The 22,094-nt window shown below is 52.0% G+C and overlaps 1 protein-coding gene across 1 annotated transcript in view; it reads right to left on the bottom strand.

Annotated features, from left to right (window-relative positions):
- Nfatc2 (nuclear factor of activated T-cells, cytoplasmic, calcineurin-dependent 2) overlaps positions 1 to 22,094 on the bottom strand; it is a gene marked incomplete at its 5' end in the record, with an annotated part of 117,324 nt that overhangs the window by 10,603 nt on the left and 84,627 nt on the right.

Here is a 22,094-nt window from a genome sequence, read left to right as displayed (position 1 = left end):
CAAGAGCTTGAGCGTGTTTAGAAATTCTGCAGGGACAGGCCTGAATTTCCATCAGGACGCGGGCCCGAGAACCACCTCATCTCTCCCCCTGACACAGCCTGGACCATGCCCGCGGGCCCTCTCCTGAAACAGCGCCCACACTGAGATTCCAGCTGCATCTGGCCTAGGACATCGTGTTCTTCTCTCCATTACACATTGGCTTTGTCCAAATCCAGGAGCAGAAGGCTAATTCCGAGGGCCTTGAAATGCCACTCCCATCCAGACAAGAGCCATGTTCAGAATTTTGCCTACACCAGAACCCCTGAACTGGGGGCTGGGGATTTAGCTCAGCGGCACAGCGCCTGCCTGGCAAGCACAAGGTCATGAGTTCGATTCCTGGTACCGGAAGAAAAACAAAAAATAAAACAAAACAGAACCCCTGAACTTTAGATTTATAAGTCAGGGTGCCCACGGAGAATCTCAAACTCAACATGGCCCAAACCAATTTCTGGATCCTCGTTCCACTGACTCCTCTGACAGAAGACACACACTCCCTTCCTCCTGGGGCTCAGGCCAAGCTCCTGTGTGCACTGACTCTCCGCTGTCTATATCCCACCCCTACGCGCAAACACGCACAGGCTAGTGACTTCCTCTGCTCCTACCTGGCCTCAGGCTGCCTGCTAGGTCTGTGCCCAAGCAGGGTGGTCCTGCTAGAAGAACATGCCAGCCCCCCATCTTGCTCAAGTAGTTACTCCTGGAAAAATAGCTCCCAGGTGCCACCACAGCCTGACCTTTCCACCTGTTCAGTCACGTGTCTGAGCAGCATGTCACGTGCAGGTCACACCCTGGGAGGAGCAATTCGAATTTAGCAGAAGCCCAGGGACTGTGCCCTTGAGCCCATCTGGCCAGAGCAAGGGTTCCACTTCCAAACCCAGGGTGAGCCTCGGGCTCCACCTCACAGTACAGCCTCCTGCTTCCGGTTTGTGTGGCGAGCTGACGCTGCTTCCTGTCATGACAGGGAGCTTCACCCCATTTCCACTTCTTCGAGGTGGACAGAGGTGTGGCAGCTGGAGGGGGCGGTCTGGGTTCATTTAGCTGAGGTCTACAATCCAAATCCAATCCAGCTCGGGACTCAAACTCCAGCACGCAGTCCCCGCCACACAGCTGTCTGTGCTGCCTGACTGCCTGCAGCCTCTCTGCCAGGTCTAAGGCTTTGGGGGGCAGGGCCACTCCCAGGTCAAGGTACCAAGGCAGGGGAAGATGGGGGGCCTTGTCCAGGAGTCCTGGCATGGGGCCCCATGGGATGCAGCCCTAAGCCAGGGTTTCCCAAATGTGAAAGATGCTCAGGATGCCAGGGGCTCTGAAATGCCGACTGAGGTCTGGGGATTTAGCTCAGCAGCACAGCCCCTGCCTGGCAAGCGCAAGGTCATGAGTTCGATTCCCGGTACCAGAAAAAAAAAAAAAAAACAAAAAAGAAAATGCCAACGGAGAATGAAAACACTCTGGGAGTGTAGGAGTCACCAAGCCTCTCACCTGAGCCTATTTCCTTGTCCATAAAGCGGGGCTGACACCTCTGTGCTAGCAGATGGTACGGTGGGCTCACCGGCACCTGCTTATTAACCTGCCACAGGGTCCCCTAACAAGGAAGGATGGGAGGGAGAAGGGGAAGGAGACCAAGAGCAATCCGATGCAGAACGTTCCAGTAAGCAGCAGTACAACCGCTTCCCTGCACGGTTACACAGCGAATGAGGGCCGCCGACCAGCAGAGTGTAGCTCAGTGGCCGGGGAAATGCAGAGGGACAGCAAGGAAACACTGTGTGGAGTTAGTGAAAGCTCGTTAGGTGCAATCTACAGATCCAACCGCAGACCTACTCTGGGGTCTTTCACCGGGCTGCAGTTTGAAACCTATGGAGACGCTGTATTTCTCGGTACCAATGTGTGAGGCGTCCCACCGGCGCCACAGGTGAGCTGACCATCGTGGATGCAGCTTGGAAGTGGTTCGCTGATTTGCCTAAAGGACAAGTATCATGCAAGACTCAGGAACCCGACACCACAACAAAGCAGACAGCTCCCTTCCCAGACGTCCGGGGTCACAGGCGCGTGTACACTGCACGGGGCTGCCCAGGACAGGACGATCGGTGTGCATTGTGTCTGGAGCCCACGGGGACTGGAGATGGGACGAAGGCATACTGAGCCTGACAGATCTATGGTGAAACACAGTGTCCCTCCTGGCCACCGGAGTACCTGCTACCTTCTTCTCCATCCTCCACTTCCTGGTGACGGCGCGTCACTTAAATAGTCCAGGAAGAAGCCCCTGGTGAGTGCGCTCCCCGGAGGGCCTAACCAACTGCGTCCTCAGGCCCGAGCTGAGCGGGCCCCTCCTGCCCAGTTCTGTTCCCCAGCTCAGCAGAATTTCTTCCGATCCCATGCAGCTCAGCCATCGGGCCTGCTCGCAACCACGTGGCTTCTCAAGTAGCAACCGCAGGCAGGAAAACACTCAAGACCAACAATGCTTCCTCCTCCTCCTGCCACTCGCCACGGCCTGGCCCCAAACCTCTGCAAGAAGCACCGGCCACAGAGCAGACACTGCAAAACAACCTGCTGCCTTCAAACAAAGGCCAAAGCAAAGCACTTGTTTCGTGGAGCTGAGATGCAGGAAAGACCTAGCAACGCAAACCCACCAAGCAGCCTGCGGTGACAAATAAGATGATGAAACAATGCCTAATTGGGAAGTCTTTCTTCTTCTGGGGGCTGGAAGACTTAACCATAATCTGTCTTAATATTTTTAAGTTTATTTGTTCTTTTCATCTGAGAGGAATGGAATTAAGGCGGGGGCAGGGGGGATGGGGGAGGCCAGGCCAGACCGCCAGGTGGACCAGCAGGGGGCAGCCTGGAGCAATAAAAAAGGCCACGTCCCGATCCTCACCTGGAGGAGGTCCAAAGCTCCTGGCCCTGACAGGTGGCCTCTCCCTCAGATGCCCGTTCACTGGACAGTTACCGACTCTCCCAGGCCTGTCTCACGCTCCCAAAGGCTCACCCTGTGGATTGTCAGTGTCCTCCCCCGACACAGGACACACACACATCTCCTGAGTGGGTGCTAGCCCCCAGCCCCTGAAGAGCAGCCCCCTGCGGACTTTCAAGTCTTGCATTTCCTACAGAACACTCAGCCACCTCTGCCTCCTTTATTCCTTCCAGATTCACAAGCCAGAGAGGCCACAAGTTGCGTGGAAGGAAGCTCCACAGGGTCCAAGCAGGGGCAAGAGTCTGTCCTCAGTCTTGGCTCTAGGGCTTACAATGCAAAGGCTGCCTGGAGCAACTGGCAAGGAGTGCGGGACACTGTTTCAGGACGTAGCCTTTATGTCTGATGTGCCTCGAAATGAAACCTTTCACTGACAGTCCTTGCTATGGATTGCAGTGTACATGGCCCCTAGCCCCAATTTCCTGTGTTGACGCCCTCACACCCCACATGACAGTATTTGAAGATGGGGCCTCTGGGAGACAGTGAATGTTAGCCAGGGTCATGCAGAGGTGCTCCTGTGATGGAAACCACACCAAAAAGGTGGCCATCTGCAAGCCAGAAAGAGTCCTCTGGAGGTCTGTGATGTTAACACCCTGATATCAGACTTCAGAGGATAAGTGTCTGTAGTCAAGCTGTCTGGTGATGTTTTGTTATGCAGCCTAAGCTGACCATTACAGGTGGCCTAAGCCTGCCATGAGCACTGTTGTGTCAAATCCATTCTACTCTAATGTTCTAATAGCCCAGTCCATGTGCACACGGTGGGTATCTGCCCGCGATGTCATCAGGGTTAAGTGACGTGGGCAGCATCACAGGGCTGGTCCCGGGCAGGACGGTCTCCCTTCCTGCCTGGGTTTTCTCTGCATCTGAATCCTGCTCTCTTGTCCCTGCCCAGCTCATACACTTCTGGGTGGGTCCTGACGGCGACCCCGGGTGCTCCTCAGCCTCCCCATCCTGAGCAGCAGCTGTCTCTAAGGGCTGGGGCTCTGAACCACCAGGTCCAGGCACCAAGCAGAGAGGCCAGGGGCTCACACCTAGGACTGGCGCTGCAGGAGAAACTGTGACAGCTCTGCCACATCCTTTTGTGGGATTTCCCTGTGCTTCGTTTGTGAAAAGCAGGTAATGGTCTTACCTCGAGGGTTTCAATCAACAAAGCTAAACATCCCTACAGCCTGGGACGCAGCACCTTGTGCAACACCCTTGAGAAAGTGGGGCCGATCTTCTAAGTGCTTGAGCCTCCGTGTGTGCATCTGCAGTGTGAATCATGCAATGGAAATGCATGGACTCGGCAAACTAAAAGAAAAAAGCAAACCGCGCTCACGGCTGTCTCCACTCTCAACAGGCCTGGCCCAGCTTGTCAGGGTCTCAGCCATGTGGGCTCCTGGTTAACCGAACTTCGAATCCATCTTCTTCCTCACCGTGGAAGCTACCTGTGCCCCGCGGGGAGATGCGCTCCCACACCCTGCCCAGAGGGCCCCTCCCACCCCTGCACAGTGCACCGGCTGCCCTGGGCCAGCCACACACACAACAGCCCCTGAGTCACCTGCTGCCTGCAAACCAGAGGCTCCGGAAGTCAGCGCAGGCAGCAGATCTGCACAGCGCCAGCCTCCCAGGCAGCTTACGAGCAAGGCCTTGCGGCTTACAAGAAAAATGCCTCGCTTAGCCTCATCCCAAACGTCCCCAGCTCTCGGGATGAGTAGGCATGGCTGTTCTGAGAGTCCAGGTTCGCGTAAGAGGCAGAGGTGCTAGAGGGAGGAGAAGAGTGAGAAGAGAGAGTTGTGTGCAGAGGGGGAGGGCAGAGCAGCAGAGCAGCAGCCAGGAGGAGCCAAGCCCCAGGGCAGCAAGGGAGCCGCCTGCTTTGAGCTGGCCTCCAGGGACAGACACTGATCCTCCCATGGCCAGGCAAGAGGGGACAGCTCCTTGGGGCCTGCTCCCAGCACCCTCCTCGGCCCCTTCTCCCCCAAGCCCACCGAGCACCTCTGGACTTCAGGAAACCTTTTCGGAACCTGGGGCTCAACTCCACAGAGGAGCCCAGGGCAGGAGGGTTTAGCAATTTCCCACCCAGGTGTGGCTTCTGCCTGTCCCCAGGAGCTGGTCCGAAGTCCTAGACGGAAGGTGCTTGGCCACGCTGGCCACAGCTGGACCAGAGCAGACACAGCCAATGTCCGGACAGGAGCTCTGGAGGGCAGGGGCTCTGAGCCTTTGCGTTCAGGTGCCGCCCCAGCAGGCGACAATAAGCAGCTGTTGGGTGAATGAACGATTTAAGGAGAAACTGAACACTGAACACATGAATGAAGAAATGATGGCTTCTAGTGTTGGCAACCTAGTGCTGAACTCCGTGTGCAAGAGGCAGACCACAGTGAGGCCTACTCTGCAGAGGCGGCTAATCAAAGAAACTGGGTATTGGTGCATCATGGTCAAAACGGGACAGTGCCTCTGTGCTCTAGGTCTCACTGCATTTCTGCCTGGCATGCCGTCTCCCAGGCTCCCTCGCTGACCGGCAAAGTCCTGGTGCCACAGTTTCCTAAGGCCCCCCTGCCTCAGAGGGCCTGTTCTGGGGGGCATTAACCCATGCCAAGTGGGGTTAGGACATGGCTTCTGGAAGAACCCAGAGCTTCCTTTGCACTCCTCCCAACTTAAAGGGGAAATGGCTTCTCCACTGTGGACCTCTCCCTCTAGGCCCATGCAGAAGCCCACTGGGACACAGCAAGAAACTGTCCACCTAGTGGGAAGCAAGCTTTAAGAGTAGCTTATCCTTGGGACACCACAGCAGTGCGGGGACGGGAAGTCAGCCTTCCGGCAGGCGCATCCATCCTTCCAACCCCACGGCCACCAGGTTCCAAAGGGAGGGGAGAGATGGCTGCAGGTAGATCCCAACTCCCATGACAGCGATCTGTGAGAGGGGTCTTTTTCATGATTTCTATTATGAAAGAAAGCCTTAAGTGTGCTTTTTTAAAGCCCTACAAAAACATAATACTGGAAATGTCCATTTCCCCCCAATTATGCTAGATTTAAATGATCTAAAGTTGACCTAAAATTCAGTGCAATCCCCTGCAGCCTGACAGCTGAGTCAGGTTTGCACAGAAAAGCGGAAGATGGGGGTGGGGGGGAAGGACACTTCTGACGACCAGCAAGCTGGCCCCAGAGAGGCAACATTCGGACACAACTCTCATAATGAGGATGGTGTGCATTGCACTGCCATAGATAGATGCAATTTTAAAAGGAGAGTATAATTAGCTGGGCAGAAAAACTGACCTAAAGAACCAGGCTGAGAGCCCAGGAAAAGCCCCCACGCTGACATGGGAAAAACGTTTCCAGCCCCTAAGGATCATGGGAAAAGGATGAATGTCTCCACAGGTGGTTTGGGGCAGCCAGCCATCCCTATAGAAAACCGTGCTATCAGAACCTTACTTCATATGGACACAAAATCAACTTCAACAAATTACGCATTGGGGAGTGTAAGGGAAGACCCTGCGTGTTTGGAAGGCAGCACAGGAAAATCTCTATGAATGACATGGGGTGGGGAGAAAGCTAAGGGAAGCATAGCAGCCGATGAGCAGGTCGAGGTGGAGCCCCAGGGATCTGCTTTCCTAACAAGCTCCGGGTGACACGGATGCTGCCAGTTCAGCGACACAGTTTGGAAAGCAGTACTCAAAACTACACTCAAGAAGCTCAAATCCTGCAGAACATAAATTCAGCCACATTCAAATCTTCTGGTCATTGAAAACACTGTCTCACACACCAACTGAGAGAAAAATCAAAACGTGTGACAGTCTCAAACCTTGTGACAACCTAGCACAATGAAATAAGCCTGCATTGTTTATGGGAGTAGAAACTGGTACAACCACTTCGTTGGAAGACAAGTTCATATTGTCTGCTGAGGGTGCAGACGCATACGCCCTGCAGCTCAGAGACGGACCAGCAGGTCTCGCTCTGCAGAAGCCTATGTGTGAGGGTGTGTGTGTGGGTGTGGGTGTGTGTGCGCACACGCACCAGAGGCAGGGAAAGCAGGTTTCAGAGAGCCTGTTTCTGACAGCAAAGAAAGAACCCCAATTTACAGAAAATCCAAATACCAAGCAATCTGTTGAATGGACTGCAGCCAGCAAAACTCAGACCACCTGCTTCTGTAGCACCAGGTGGTAAGCAGCAGGGAAAAAAAAAAGCACAGGGCAAAGATGGATGAAAGACAGAAATCGTACAGTTACTCTCTGGGCCCTCCTTGGACCAAGTGTTTTTTGGTTTTTTTTTTTTAAACTTCTACAAAAAAGGGCATTTATGAGGCAGTTAAAATTTTAAACACTGAACTAGATGGCTATTAAATAATTCATTTTTAGGAGTGGTCAAAGCAGAGGGAAGTTTTCTTCTTGAAAGTCATCACTCAGAGAAACATAGCTGGAAGGTTGGCAGCTAACATTTTTCAAACTGACAAATGGGCTCAAAAGTCACGGTTGCCCGATTTTGGTTTAAACTTGGCGTGTGTGTCGGGGTAACAGCATAATACGTTTGGGTTGCTCCATACATTTGTACTGTTAGCATGTTTACGTATGTTTACGAAAGGCGTTTTAGTATTTAAAGGAAAGAAAGAAGACAAGGAGAGAGAGGAAGGAAGGGTTGGAGGGACAGGCAGAGGCCGGCAGGGAGGGGAAGGAGGGAACTAGGAAGGAAGGGTTAGAAAAGGAAGGAAGGAGAGATGGAAGGGGGAGGGCAAAAGGAGACCTTCGTGCCTGCCGTGCTAGGCCTGGTACGTGGGCCTCCAAGTGGCCTGTTCAGCACACTTAGGGGAGAACACAGCCGTTGGCTAAGGCTTTCTTCTTTATGGAATCTCTCACCCTCTGAAATACCTTCTTTATGGTATTCCTTCTTCTTCCCCATTAGACTGTGAGATCCACAGAGCAGGAACCTCGCCTCATTCACGCAGCACCTGCCAGTGTACCTGGCTGGTAGCAGGGATTGGTAATGGCGGCAGCTGGCACTTACTAAGCAACTACTGTACCCTGTGCCAGGCCCTAAGAGATCTACGCATATCAACGTAGATATTACGTATCACAGGAACCCAGGAGGCAGGCGATGTTATCACCTGGGCTCTGAAGGGACTTGACAGTTACACAGGGGCGGGTGACAAGGCTGTGACTTTAACCCACCTATGACTGCAGGACCTGCCCTGGGCCCCTGCCTTGCCAACCAAGGCTTGTTTGGTGGGGAACACAGAAGTGTTCTGTCTAGGGCTGAAGTGACCTGCATTCACCGCGGAAGCCCAAGGAAGACGATCAGCAAACTTATGTCCCCTGCCCAGCCGGCTCTGGGGCCGTGTGTACACATGCGTGCATGCACACACACACACACACTCAACTGCACCTGGCCACACCATGAACCACAATGCGAGTTGCTAAAGCAGTGCCCTGTCTTGTTTTCCGCCTGGCACACATGGGCACTCAGCAACTGTGCCAGGTAGAACTGAGTTCAAGAATGTGGGGCCATGAAGGCAAGCTTTCCAAGCTAGAAACTTGGGCCCCTTATAGGGAGGCACCTGCAGGATGGAGTGCAATCCCCTGGAGCCTGAGTGACTGCTGTCCTGTAGCCCTCTGCCCACCCCAGGCACACAGCGTGACTCAGCCCTGACTGCTGAGTGACGAGGACCAGGAGATCGAGAGGTGTACCCAAGAAACCCAGAGTTGGCCTGGCAGAGCCCAGCAGCACACGGGAGCATCTAGCAGCTGCAGACCACTGGACCAGGGAAGGGCTGGGGCAGAGCTACTTGCCTTCAGAGTCAGGAGACTGCACTTTGTTCTAACCAGCACAGACCGGAACCCGGCAAGGACAGCTGGTGTCACCCCCTCCAAAGGGACCCTGAGCGGGGCCAGTTCCCAGGTCAGGCAGGAGTTTCTCAGAGCCCTGGCAGCCGGTTCCTGCTTCCTAGCCCCAGGGTTGGCCTGTGACTGGAGCTGGCCCCGCTGGCCAGGCAAGGCCAGGGCTGCTGAGGGAGGGAAGTGCTGGTCACTCGGGGACCCGACTGCTGGGCGCCCCAGCAACCTCATGCCCTGTGCCAGCTTTGGGAGGAGCGGGGTTAGAACGCAGCAGGCGGAAGAGCGGTGTGTGTGCAGGTGGGCAGCCTCACGGTAGGACAGGAAGCGATCTCACCCCCTGCAAGAGGAGCACTTCTGTGTCCAAAGCAGTTGGTGCCACGCCCGGCAGGGAGGGGCGGGGACACACGTCACAGAGCTGCACCGTGGGCGGGTGGCTGCTCCTGCTCTGCTCCTGGCAGCTCCCAATCCTTCCCATGGCCCCTGGCTCTGCTGTCACAAGGGATGGCCTGGTGCTGGGCCACACCGCTGGCTGCAGGTGAGAAATGGAGATTTTAGAGGGCCAGCAGATAGCACATTTCTGAGAGGCCCTGGAGCAGCTGTCAAGCCCCCTGCATGCTCTGAGGCCTCGAGAATGTGGCATTGACAGGCCGAGTCCCGAAACTGTCCCACCGAGACCAAAGCCCAATTCTACACCAGTACGCAGGGTGCCTGCCCATCCTAACCTTTGTCAGCAGAGGCTGCAGAGCTTGTGGGCACGCCTGAACCCTCAAAGAAACACCAGCACCTTCCTCCAAAACAACCGAGAGAAAGAACAATGGCAAATTTCCTCGCTTGCTGTGTGACCTTGGACCAGTTACTTAACCTCCTTGAGTCACCATTTCCGCATCTGTAGAATGGGGACAATAACAGTACTTGCCTCGTGGGGCCCTTGTTTTGATTAGATGGTTTAATGCAGTGAAGTGTCCAGTATGCAGTTGCGTCATCCCAGTAGCAGCTGCTGTTATGACGGTTGTTCTTTCACGACAAGTAAAACCCAGGCAGTGTGTGGCCTCCGCCTCACTGTGGGGTAGCAGTGCCGTTCCATAAGGTATGTTGAGTGCCTTCTGCGCAGGGAGCCGGGGCAAGGGCTTACTGGGCACCAGAGACAGCCAGGAGACAGAGCAATCAGCGACACTGGCTCCCCCCACCTAGCCACGCTCAGTGGGGAGAGAACAAAGGAAAAGGTGCCATGCGTGTCCCCAGGACTCAGTCAGGAGAGAAAACCCTGCTGTTACGGAGGAAGGAGACCTGGTCAGACCCTTGAAACACAGCAAAGGGAGGACGGCATTCCAGACAGAGGTTATGGCATGGGCAAAGGTCCAGAGGCAGGGAAGCCTGGCAGAGCCGCGTGTCACCCTCCAGGCAAGGATGAGGGGGTGGGAGAGGGGACGCTATACATCCCAACGGTAGGGACACATCCTAGGCAGAACTGAAAAGTTTCTGTTTCTAAATCTCCATTTTTAAAAATAGAAATCTCGAAGGTCACCACTAGGACCTGCAACATGTGCTTCTTTTTCTACGTTTTATCCTAAGCAATGCATGCATGTTGCAAAGAAGAAAAGGAAATCCAAAGGCTAAACCTGCACCAAGCTGCCTCCCTCCCCCGGCCCAGTCGCTGCACTCGCTGGGTGCTGAAGCTTACACAGCAGATGTTCATGTTGCTTCTAGTCTGCTGCTGCTGCTGCTAACAAGACTGCAGTCAGGGCAACCAGGGGTTCCTGGTGTCATGAAGCTTCGTGCCTGAGAACACTACGCAGGGTTGGGGACCAGGGCTGTGGGATCACCATTCCAGTCCCCCAGTGGGTGTGCCAGGCACCAAAGGATACACTGCTAGAAGTCAGGTAAAGTCTGGGCCCAAGGATGTTCACATTCCACATTTTAGAAGATTTTGTCAAATTGCCCTCTGCCCCTGTCACACCTACTGGCAATGCTACAGACTGCCTGCTTCACGCCATCTCACCACCACACACTGACCCGCCTCCCTCTCAAGTCCCTCCTCCCTCCTTCCACACTCTCTGGCCTGTGCTGCCAATCTCCAAGGAGGAGACAACGGGTCTGGTCTGGCTGGTCCTACGCCAGGCACCGAAAGTGATGTTCAAACAACAGGAGGTCCGGGGGCAAGGAGGGTGTGAGGAGAAAGGTTAGAAAGTCACAGAAACCACGGGCAGACCTCGCTCTGAAATCACCCAGAGAGAAGACAGGAGTCCTATCCATCAGGCCCCCAAGGTGGCAGAGGACCTGCCTGCTGACCTCGCCAGGACTGCCCAGCACCAGTTCCTAGCCTGTCCCCCCATCTGACTGATGGGGCTGCTCCCCAGGGCTCCCTAAGTCTCCTCCCCAGCCTTCTCCACAGACTGGGATGTCCCATGTCTCTGGAATACAGAGCTAGTTCAAACCTGAAGAGGCCATGTAGAAACCGGAACTGGCGTGCAAATATCAGAGAAAGGCTGGCTTGTCTCAAATGCAGGGACTGAGGCACTTCCCAGCCCTGGATAATGGAAGGGGAGGAGGATGAGCTATCAGTGATGCCAGGGAGGCTGACTGTGTGGTCGGTCCCTTGTGGTCACTTCCACATGTCATTTCATTTAAACTTCAGCCCATTTTACAGAGGGGAAAACTGAGGTCACAGACATTAAGTAACTCATCTAGGGCCCTGCACCAGCCCCTTAGGCAGCTATAGAGATATGGGTGATGGGAACCAAGCAAGGTGGGATAGGAAGGGACATGAGCCCACTGCAGCCCAGGTGAGCGTGGGACCCTTGTGGAGTATCCTGTGGAGGCGGAAGCATTGTGGGTATAGAGCAAAGCCAGTTTGGGGTGCCTCATCAGATAGGGGGAGTTAGAAGGGGCCACCCCAGATAATGATCCCTTCTCTGTAGGAACTGGCTTAAGGTCATTTCTCAGCAGTGTGACTCCAACTGGACATCCATCTTCTGAACCTCTGGCTTTGTGACCCCATGCAGCCACCTGCCCCTATTTCCAGGACACAGAGACCCCATGCTGAATAGTCCCTGCCATCTCTAGGGCTCACTGAGCATGCGGAGGGCTCACCCACTGTGATTACCCCCTCCGCTCGCCACCGCCCCTACCTGCAGCCTCTCTCACTCCCACAGTAAGATCTGGGCCCGGGAGGCCCGCAGTCTGGCTTGGCCCAGTGACCAGGCTTCCACCGCCACGGCTCCCAGCTACATGCCCACCCCTTCCCCACGGGGCCCCTGCATGGCTGTCCTCTGCCGGGAATTCCCTTTCCTCTGCTCCTCTGCAGGTCTCAGATGAGGAGTCACCCCCTTTGACTGCCCCCGGGAAGGCATCCTCTCTGCCTCCTTTTGTCTCGTCCAGAACATCCAGGCCCCCATCTGAACCTCTATTTATTGACTGGACAGTCAGCATGCCCCTTCCAGAGAGAGTTTTCCTTAGGCTGCAGTGACACAGAGGGGGACATCTGTCTGGCTCCCTGCTGTGTCCCAGCATTGGACACAAAGCCCAGTACACAGTGTGTACTCAGCGAGTACCTGTTCAAATCAAGAAGGTAGGAATGAGCACCAGTTGCCAAGAAGCAGACCAAGAAGGCACATGCTAAGCAAGAGGACCCTGGGGGAGCCGGCCCGTCAGCCCAACACGACAGCAGGCCACGTCCACGGCCCTCAGCCCTCGCAGTACTGTGGGGATGTGACGGTGTGCAGATCGCTCTCACACATGCCTCACACAAGGCCAAGGGCAAGGCTTCCCTCCAAGTCAGATGCTGACAGAAACGACTCACTGACATCTTCTGACCCCAAAGCCACTGTCCTGGGCACCACACCAGGGAGGATGCTGTGCCAGAGAGAGACACCAGCTCCCGGTGGCTCCACCCACCCAGAGAGCTCCAGGAATTCTCCAGTGGGCCAGTGACAGGCCTCTGTCCAGAGCAGCCACCTTCCTTCTACCAACACACATGGGTTCACGGCTATTCAGCACTAAAGCTGCTGCCTCCCCAAGAACTCGGCACCCATTCTGAGAGTGAGTTCCACCCTGGGGTAGCCAGTGGTCTCTGAGGACAGCTGAGGTTGCCGTGACTAGCGGGGGAAGCTGCTCCTCACCATTCTACAGGGAAGCTGCTAAATATCCCACAGAGCACAGGACGGTCCCCCACAATGGAAAATGACCCAGCCCCAAATGCCAAAATCCTCAAGTTCAAGATTTGTTTCCAGCAAAAAGACACTAGGAAAGCGTTTTGAAATTCCTGGACTGATCCTGAAGAACAGGGCTCTCTGAATTTGGGGAAAATCAATGATAACTACACACCCGAGGCCTCTTCCCTCATTCTAGTTTAGATTTTCTTCAGAGCACTTGTTGCCACCCGACATTATTGTATGTATTTATTTAGTTGTTTATTTCCTCTCCTATGAGGTAGGCTTCATAAAGGCAGGGTCTGTGCTTCAGGGTCCTCTGTGTCACTGTGGCCTAAAAACTGTCCTTGGCAGAGAAGAGGCTTTCCATAAGTGCTTATGGAATAGATGCAGAGACTCTTACAGATATTACAGAATGCAAAATATCCAACATCCTTTTGGTAGCTATTTGCCTTCTGTGCTTTTATGTCCTGCACAGAGACTCCCAAGCTCATTCTCCCTGCCTTCATGGGGACATGAAGCTATGCATGTGAATGGGTAGTGTGAACATGAAAACTACATTTCCCAGGCTCCTTTGTGGCTCAGGGTGGTCACATGATAAGGCTCTGGCCAATGAGGTGCCAGCCAAAGGACTGTATGGCTTCCTCCCTTAAAGGAAGGGACATGTCCTCCTTCCTCCCTCCCACCCTCTCCTTCCATCCAGAGCCCATCTTGAACAGGGTGAGGTGCCACTCTAGGAACAAAGGCACAGTAAGATAGAAAGCCTGGCACCATAGTGCCAGCAAACCAGCCATGGACCGCACATGCCCTTGGTATTACCTAAGGAAGAAATTGTCTGTCTTGTTAAAGCCACTGCTACCTGTGGGTGTCACGACAGCAGCCCTTGACGCCCCCACTAGGACCTAACCCTCCCCTGCCCTGTAAACTCTGAAATCCCATTTAAAGATTCCACAGTGCTACAAGGAATGTCTCACCAATCAGCACATGACAGCTACTTTCGGATGTCCCTCTTCGCATATGTAGGGGACACAGCCCTTAGTCTATATGTAGGATTCCTTCCTCGATGAAGCCTCTGAATACCCAAGCACATTGCTTAAGCCACAGGAAGCAAGAGGAGGAAGTCACATTATTTAGAGCCCGAAGTGATGAGAACAAAAGGAACTACTCAAAAAGACCCATTCAGATCTTAAAACATCAATTATGCTTAAACCCATGAACTCATAATGGCACACACAAAAAAAACCTAAACTCCACAAACAACCCTAACTGATCGCTACAGGAGGACGTTAATGAACCAAACCATTATTTAAAAACCTGGTAAATACAGGGGGAAGAATCAAGCATTCATCCTGCCTTCTCTATATGAATTCTACCATTGTCGATGCAGGGAAGTTTCCCTTTATAGAATTTTTCCAGCTAACAGAAGGGGAAGTGATGGCTGAATAAGAATAGAAGATCACCATTTTGCAGTTAATACACCATAGAATTAACAGAGCTGGGTATTCACTATCGACAGCTACTAATATCACCAAACAGGGGCAAGATGACACCACAAGGTGCCTCCTGACAAGGATGTGTCATCACTGACGAAGTGGCTTTGCCCAAAATAACTAAACCTGACTCGGTTATACCTCTCAAGTCAGCTACTAATGTGAAGGTCACAAGAGGACAGAGGAACATGGTAAATCGCACCATGGGGACACAAGCAATAAGAGCCATGCCATGAGAAATGTCACAGGATACACTACCTAGTTTTATCAACAAATAAATGGCTCAATACTACAAGTGACACCCTCTATTTCAATATTAATCTAAAGAACCTCTAGATTGAGATAGAGGGCTAACTCCTGATGCAAGCAAACAACAAGATAATACAAACACAATGAGAGGAAAAACTTTCATGATATTTACAAGACAAGTGAAAGTTGCATCACTAGACATTCTGTGACATGAAGGAAGTATTATCTGCAGGCACACTGATGCTTTAAAGATACATGCTGAATACTGATACAGGAAATGACATAATGTCTAGGATTTGCTTCCAATTATTGCTGAGCAATGCAGGTGGGAAAGGATGGAAGTAGAGAAGAAACCAGACTGGCCTCGAGGTGATCACAGTCGCTGAGGGTACACAGAGGTACCTGAGATACTGCTATGTGTATGTGTTCCAAATATTTCCCAATGAATTTTTAAAAATCTTAGCCCTACTTAAAAACCTTACCCTGTATCCACAAGGAGGAAGACAGACAAAACAAGCAAATAAGAGCCCCATGTACACGGGGTCCTGGGTAGGCAGCCGCAGAGATGAGTGCTTTGGTACCGAGGTTACAAATTCAAATCCCAACGGAGTCAAGAAGGGAAAGCTGACTGAGTGATGTTAGCCAAGAATTAGACGGTGGGGTGGTAAATAACAACTGTCGCTCCCTCTACCACTAGGAGGCAAGTGGCAGGGGTTGTGGGTAAGCCTGTGCTCTATCTAGTGAGGTGGCACCACTCGGGCTGGCCTTGGCTTTGACTTTAGGTAGCTTCCATGCAGAACATGGGGCCCAAGGTGGCCAGACCCTGGGATTTCTGAGGAGAGCCGGAAATCTGTATTTTTGTGTGTAATCCCCTGTCTTTTAAATGTTGGTATCTAATCCAAATATTTTTTTTAATACTGTGCGGGTGGGCCAAACAAAATATCTGCAGGCTAGAACGCAGCCCACAGAACATCAGTCGGCCGCCCCTCTTGCAAGTGCTAAAGCAGACCACAACTCAATCCATCTGTAAGGAGCGGAGAGGGTGCTTTAATCAACTTGGGGTCAATTCTTTTTCAGGCATCCAATAAAGCTGAGAATTCAAAAGACACCATCAACTTCCAGAAATCTACAAGAACCGGCTGCGGAACATTTCAAAGGCATCTACCATGTCGTCGGCTTATGCAACAGAACCACCACTTTGTCCAGCATTTTGGAAATTAACAACCAGGGAGTGTCCCCTCAGCTTTCCTGGGATAGTGGAACTAACCGGCTTCAGACGAAACCCATTTGTTAGTCTGCAGACTGCCTGAGACCTCAGTCCCAACTGCTTGCAACAGAAAATCCCATCATAAAACCAAGTTGGGAGGCTCACGGTAACATGACCCAGGGCTCTCTCTGCTTTGGTTGCTTTGCTGGAGATCTGGTTTCACGGCAATTTGAAAGGACGAGACAGATGTCATCCCCAAGCTGAAAGCGGCAGGGTAGGTTGCTCAGGACCAGAACAGCCTCCTTCAAACTCAACCCTCGGTGTCTCTGACTCACCTAGAGACAGATTCTTGACACTTGAATGCAGAGCAGGCCCAGCCTGTCCTTTATAAATAGTCTCAACTTGAGCAGATCCAAGGGTCAATAAAAAATTAAAGAGGTGCCAAAAATGCCATGGAAAGAGCCAAATAAATGGTTTGATCATTCCTCAAGAACAAAGCCCCTCTCTTTTTCCCCTCATCAGGATGAAAAGTAAAGAAAACTGGTGCTAAAAGAAAGTTGAATAGGTCCAAGGTAAGAAGAAACACCAAAATTATTGCTGAATGCAACAACAGCAGCAAAGTGTACCACATCTCAGTGCCATAGGATGGAGCAAAGTCAGAGCTACTTCCTCAGAGGTTATTTTGTGTGTGGGTTTCGCCCCAGGAAAACAAAACTTTGCCTTTTATCCCCAATGGACTTACTAATGGGGGAGATGGTAGAGAACACACACAAACATCTAGTGTATAAAATAAGATTCAATCACCTGCCATCCAATTCACAGCCTCAAATAACTAAATTATTTTTAAATTTTTTTTCAGTACTGGAGATTAAATCCAGGTCCTATATCTCCACTCTTTTCTATTCCCTTTCTTTTCCTTTGCTTTCCCCTGTCTCACTATGTGTCCCAGTTGAGATATCTATCTATCTATCTATCTATCTATCTATCTATCTATCTATCTATTTATCTATCTATCTATCACAAAAATTCTGGCTCACTTTGGGTATGGCCATGCTGAGTAAAGACCCATCCCAGCCTACAGTACTGCTTGCGGTGATGCCCCAAATAGTGCCCCCAGGTGGCTGCATGTCAGGAAATGCCTAGCACACAGCACACAGGAGCAGGGAGGCGAGCCCAAGCACCTCTGCACCTTGCTCTGATAGGGATGAAAATATGGAGAGAGCTTCTAAAATGTTTTAAATGATGAACTGCCATAAATGCTGTTCCACCAAGCACCGTTCCCGTCACAAGGACCATCATTTGTTACGGCAAGAGAATAGCCACGTTTGGAGGTGGACACTAAATGCAGCGCAAATGACTCAGACAATTAAGAATACTGGTTTGGCTGAGTGACTGATGTTCAGCCGCTGACTGACATGGGTCGATGTCTGTCCTGGTCCCTTTATTGGGAGCTGTCTGCTTTTGGCGAGGCAGACGCAGCTCTGAATGTGGGTTGAGTGGACAGGAAGTCTGGGAATGGACTTGCTTGCGGTTTGGTGGCTTTTGACCTCCAAATTCAAGCGCACATTCCTCTGGAAACATCTGCTTTGCAGAATTTCAGAAAGAGGCTGAGCATGTCTGCGTTGAGAGGCAGCTGGAAGGTGGCGCTCTGCAAAGTGTACCTCTTTTGGGGATGAAAATGTAAAGTCCGTAGAAGGAAATGAAGACATTACTGGGGACAGACGTCTACCGAGGTTCACTCTTCCAGGACAGACACTCCGCTATGGGCTCAGTTAGGTGATCTTCAAATAGCAACTCTTGCCACTGTTGTGGGCTCATCTCTGGTCCGCAGTTTTCTGACCTCTGGGACTTTCTAATGAGACTCTTAAGTATCCTTTGCTGAATTAACAAGAGACGGTCTGACAGGATGAGAAAAGCCCCAGCTGAGTCAACCCCTCAGTACTTATTCAAAGCCCACCTTGGCCCCGGCTACCTCCACAGCCCGGAGCTGATGGATGATCACAGTGGTGATGCTGACGGGGGTGGGGCAAGACTATGCCAACAACTGAGCGCTCCCCCTGCGCTCCAGGTACTGGGCGTGTGCTTTATGGGGTGTTCCCAACTGCATCCCAGAGAGCCTGCAGCCACTCTCAGAACCTGCCCAAGGTTACAGATGAGAAAGGTGCGAGGCCATTCTGGAAGTCAGGCCACACACCGAAACACCACACTGCAGAGGCCCAGGTCTGAGCCTGGACCCTTGGGCCGGCAGCCCCCTTCCTGGGAACTGGCCCCATTCGCTGAGTGACAGGTGCACAAGGCAATCTGCCATTGCTGCTTGTGATACTGAATTCCCATCCACAGGGAGCCCATGTGGATATTTCATTACCAGAACCCCAACTGCCAAGGTGAATATAGGGGGCAAAGTTTACAAGAGGAGAGGGTGAAAACAGTCTTACCTATACCGTGCTTTATCATTCTGCAAATGCCTTGGTACCTAGCAACAGTTATGGCATACTTGTGATACTGACCTCTCATAGGGATGATGATTAGGAAAAAAAAATTGTCTAAACAGCCTCCCAGAGGAATGGCAATAATGACCAAAAAAGGTTGAGAAAAATGTTCTAGAAAACTAGAGAAAAACTAATATCAGAGGGCAAAGTAGAAATGAGAACAAGAGTTTTGCTGGATCCTTTTAGCACTATTTTTTCAAACATGGACAGAAAACCTATATAAAATATATTTTTGATGTATTCTAAAATGTACATAAGAAAGAACGCTGGCACAAGCCCCCAGCGGGCATGTGGCATTTTGTTGGTGTCCTCTACAGGGAACCCTGTGCATTAAACTAGGTTTGGTGGCTTCTGATGATTTCTGACTGTACGAAAAGACAAAACGAGCTTCTGGATTTTGAAGGTAGGAGGTGGCTGCTTTTGTGGAAGGGCCGGAGGACGTAGGTGGGTTTTCTGGGGTGTGACAAGATTGCGTTGCAATACAGGCTGTAATTTTGGGAACAGTCCACTTGGGACATTCACAGAGTACATTACTGGTTTCCTGGTGAGCACCCATTTCAATATTTACATGTAGAGTGAAGTGTTCAAGTTCATGTAGTCAACACATGTCAGTGAGTACTGTTTAAGTACTTCGTATTCAGAGTAGAGAAGCGGACTTTAAAAGGAGCAGACTGATCCACAAGTACACTCTTACCCCCACGTGCACACACGCACACGCACACGCAGCGTGGGCTGCCTCAACCACTGACAGGGCTCCAGCCATCGCAAAGACCACATCCTTCCTCCCTGTGAGGTTTCTAGAACAGGGTCCAGGGTCAGCTTGGAGTCAGGTCACACCACTGCACTCATGACCCTCCTGTCTGTGGCTGAGTCCCCGAGGATGCTCGGGCACACCCAGCCCCTGAAGTCTGCAATGGATTTTGCAGCCAGTGACCTCAGAACCCCCAGGTTAGCTGTGGGGTCAACGTGGCTCCCGGGACATGTTTCCCAGGAACCCTGGAGAAAGTCACATCGGAGGCCCCTCGTCCAGTGCCTCTCCTGCTCGCCCAGCCTGGGTGGTAAAACGTGGCCGCGCACAACCTTACACAAAGGAAGTGGTCGGGGGATTGCACTGGGCACATTTTGGCGATGCCAGGCGTATATTAAATAGCTGCGCTGTGGAGAAGGCATGTGAAGCACACCTTCCACGAAGCCACGACCTCTCCACCATGGTCCTGCCCTGGGATTTGCATTCTTTGTGGCTGGCTGTGTCTAAAATGAAATACAGGGGCTGGGGGTTTAGCTCAGCGGCAAAGCGCCTGCCTGGCAAGCGCAAGGTCGTGAGTTCGGTTCCCGGTACCGGAGAAAAACCAAAAAAAAAATAAAAATAAAAATAAAAAAATAAAATGAAATACAGAGGACTCCCACCCCTGGGAAGCACATCCCCAAGGGGTGCCTGAAACCATCAACTATACTGAGAGCTCTGGCTCCTACCTTAGGCACAGTAAGAGATGGACAGTGGTAACTAATAATAAAATAGCCACTTAACAATATATTGTAATAAATGCGATTTCGAACTTATGAATTGCTTTCCTAAAACTTGTGAGTTGTTTATTTCTGGAATATTCCACTTAACGTTTTGGACTATGAATAATGGAAACCAAAGAAAGAAAGCCCAAGGCATAGGGGAGACTACTGGGAACCTTTTGTTCTCCTAAAAACTTGTCTCCTTCCTTTCAGCTCCTTCCTCCTTATTATTTATTTCTCAAAGAGAGATCTTTACAAAAAGTAAACTGGATCACGCTGCGCCACTGCCGGAGACCCAGAAACCCAGCCAGCACAGCCTGCTGCCTGATCGCATAGCCTCTACACCTGCTGTTCCCTCTCCCTGAAACACCCTTCCCTCAGACCTCCTCATGCGGCTCTGTCCATCTGCTGGTCTGCAGGGCCCCACCCCAGCCAGCCAGCCGCCTGCCCTCGCATCGTGCAAAGGTGTCTCCGCTGTCTGAAATCCACTTGCTCAGTTACCATCTTGCGTGCTAACATCCAGCGCCTCTACCAAAATGTACCCCACAAGGACAAGGGCTGCACTGCGCTATTTCAGAGAGACTTTGTGCAGGCGTCTTCAGCCCTTGCAGTGAGAATGCAGAGGCAGTGCTCTGCAGCTCCAAGGAAGAACAGGGCCCAGACAGCCAGGTCTATATGCAGGCATGTGGGCTGGCGGGTTGTGCAAAGGAGTGAGTGTATCTACACAGACATTCTTCGTCACAGGCCAGGTTTGGGGAAAAACAGCCAAATCCTGGGGGCTTCCCTGGACCCAGGGGAGATGCAAGTCAGGTTTAAAGATGGGTGTTTGCGCTCACGCCAGAATCAGAGGCCTCCCACATGCACCTGCCAACTGCTTGCTTCCTCTTCCAGTGGCAGAAACTTCCCAGGCTCTCACTGCTTCCCAGAAGAGACAGTATGCACAAAACCCCAAGGCAGACAGGGGCAGATGAGTTGTTGCCACAGTTTTAAGCCACGGAACCTTCTGCAGAGGATTCCTCCTAAAATCCCTCCTAAAATGGGGCAGTGCTCATGCAGACTGTACTTCATCGAGAGCAATCTCACTGCGCTCACAGCCTACGCATCCTCCTCCCTGACTCCTGCTGAGGGCCTGCCCCACACCGTGGGCCTGCCTGTGGCCACAAAGTTGCCGCCGGGGCTCCACGCTCAGCTGCCTCCTCTGTAACAGGAGCAAGCACATTTATGAACCTGTGGCTGCGACAGACATTCGTGACTACCTGGGCCGCCTGGACATTGGTGGCTCCCCACCCAAGGTGCTCATGGTTCATCGTCCACAGGGGATGAGGGACAGGATGGGAGGCTGCAATTTCTCATTCTGGGGGCTAAGGTAGCACCTGTCACAGACAGCTAGAGATACTCCTGCCCTGCCCAGACACTCATTCGGTCCTACAGCACCTTGCCTGCCACACAGTCTCTGGACACATGTGGGCACAGGTGCAGTTACAGCCTGGGCTCGCTGCTAGGCAGCCCCGGGCATCTTGAATTAGCTGCATTCTCTACGCTGATAGCTGCCTTCCAGTAAGCACCAAGACTTCATCTTAGCCATTTCGGATGCAGGTCATGGCAGGACCGATGGAGACACAGGTCTCCATTTAAAACAGAGCAACGGACCCTAGCTCACTCTGCTGGGTTATTCCAGCTCACACAAGTAATGAGTCACACAGCAACACTATCAGGTCAGCTGTGTGAGGCTCGCAGGGCAGGACGCTCTATACCAAGCAGCCCTCCAGGCCTCAGCGTGAGGAGCTTAGGGGGTGTTTTTGGTTGGTGGTTTCACTAGAGAGAGGACACAGAAACTACCAGAAGTCACAGAATCTCCAGATAACTTGGCTCATCGAGTCTCGGAGTAAAACAAAGATCCACAGCTTCTGAGTGAGCATTAAAGGATTTTCCTGGCACCCAAGTGTCTGAATGCGGCTTTATCATAACTATTGCAGGTATTTTGAAGCATCTCTCTGGCAAATTTCCTACTCCGGGGCTGAGTTCCTGAGAGTTAATTTCATTAAATAATTGAGTTTTCAGGGTAGAGATTGAGGATCCCTAATCTAAAAGCTCACAATGCTCTGAAATCCAAAACTATTTTTAGCACCAACATGATGTTCAAAAGATTTCAGATTTTGGATTAGTCTGGATTTCAGATTTTTTTAGTTGGGATGCTCAAGTGGTG

The sequence above is a fragment of the Chinchilla lanigera genome, unplaced genomic scaffold, assembly GCF_000276665.1.
Source record: "Chinchilla lanigera isolate Chin_1 unplaced genomic scaffold, ChiLan1.0 scaffold00044, whole genome shotgun sequence".
Taxonomy (NCBI): domain Eukaryota; kingdom Metazoa; phylum Chordata; class Mammalia; order Rodentia; family Chinchillidae; genus Chinchilla; species Chinchilla lanigera.
The sequence above is the reverse complement of the archived record's forward strand: the minus strand, read 5'-3'. Positions and strand labels throughout refer to the sequence as shown.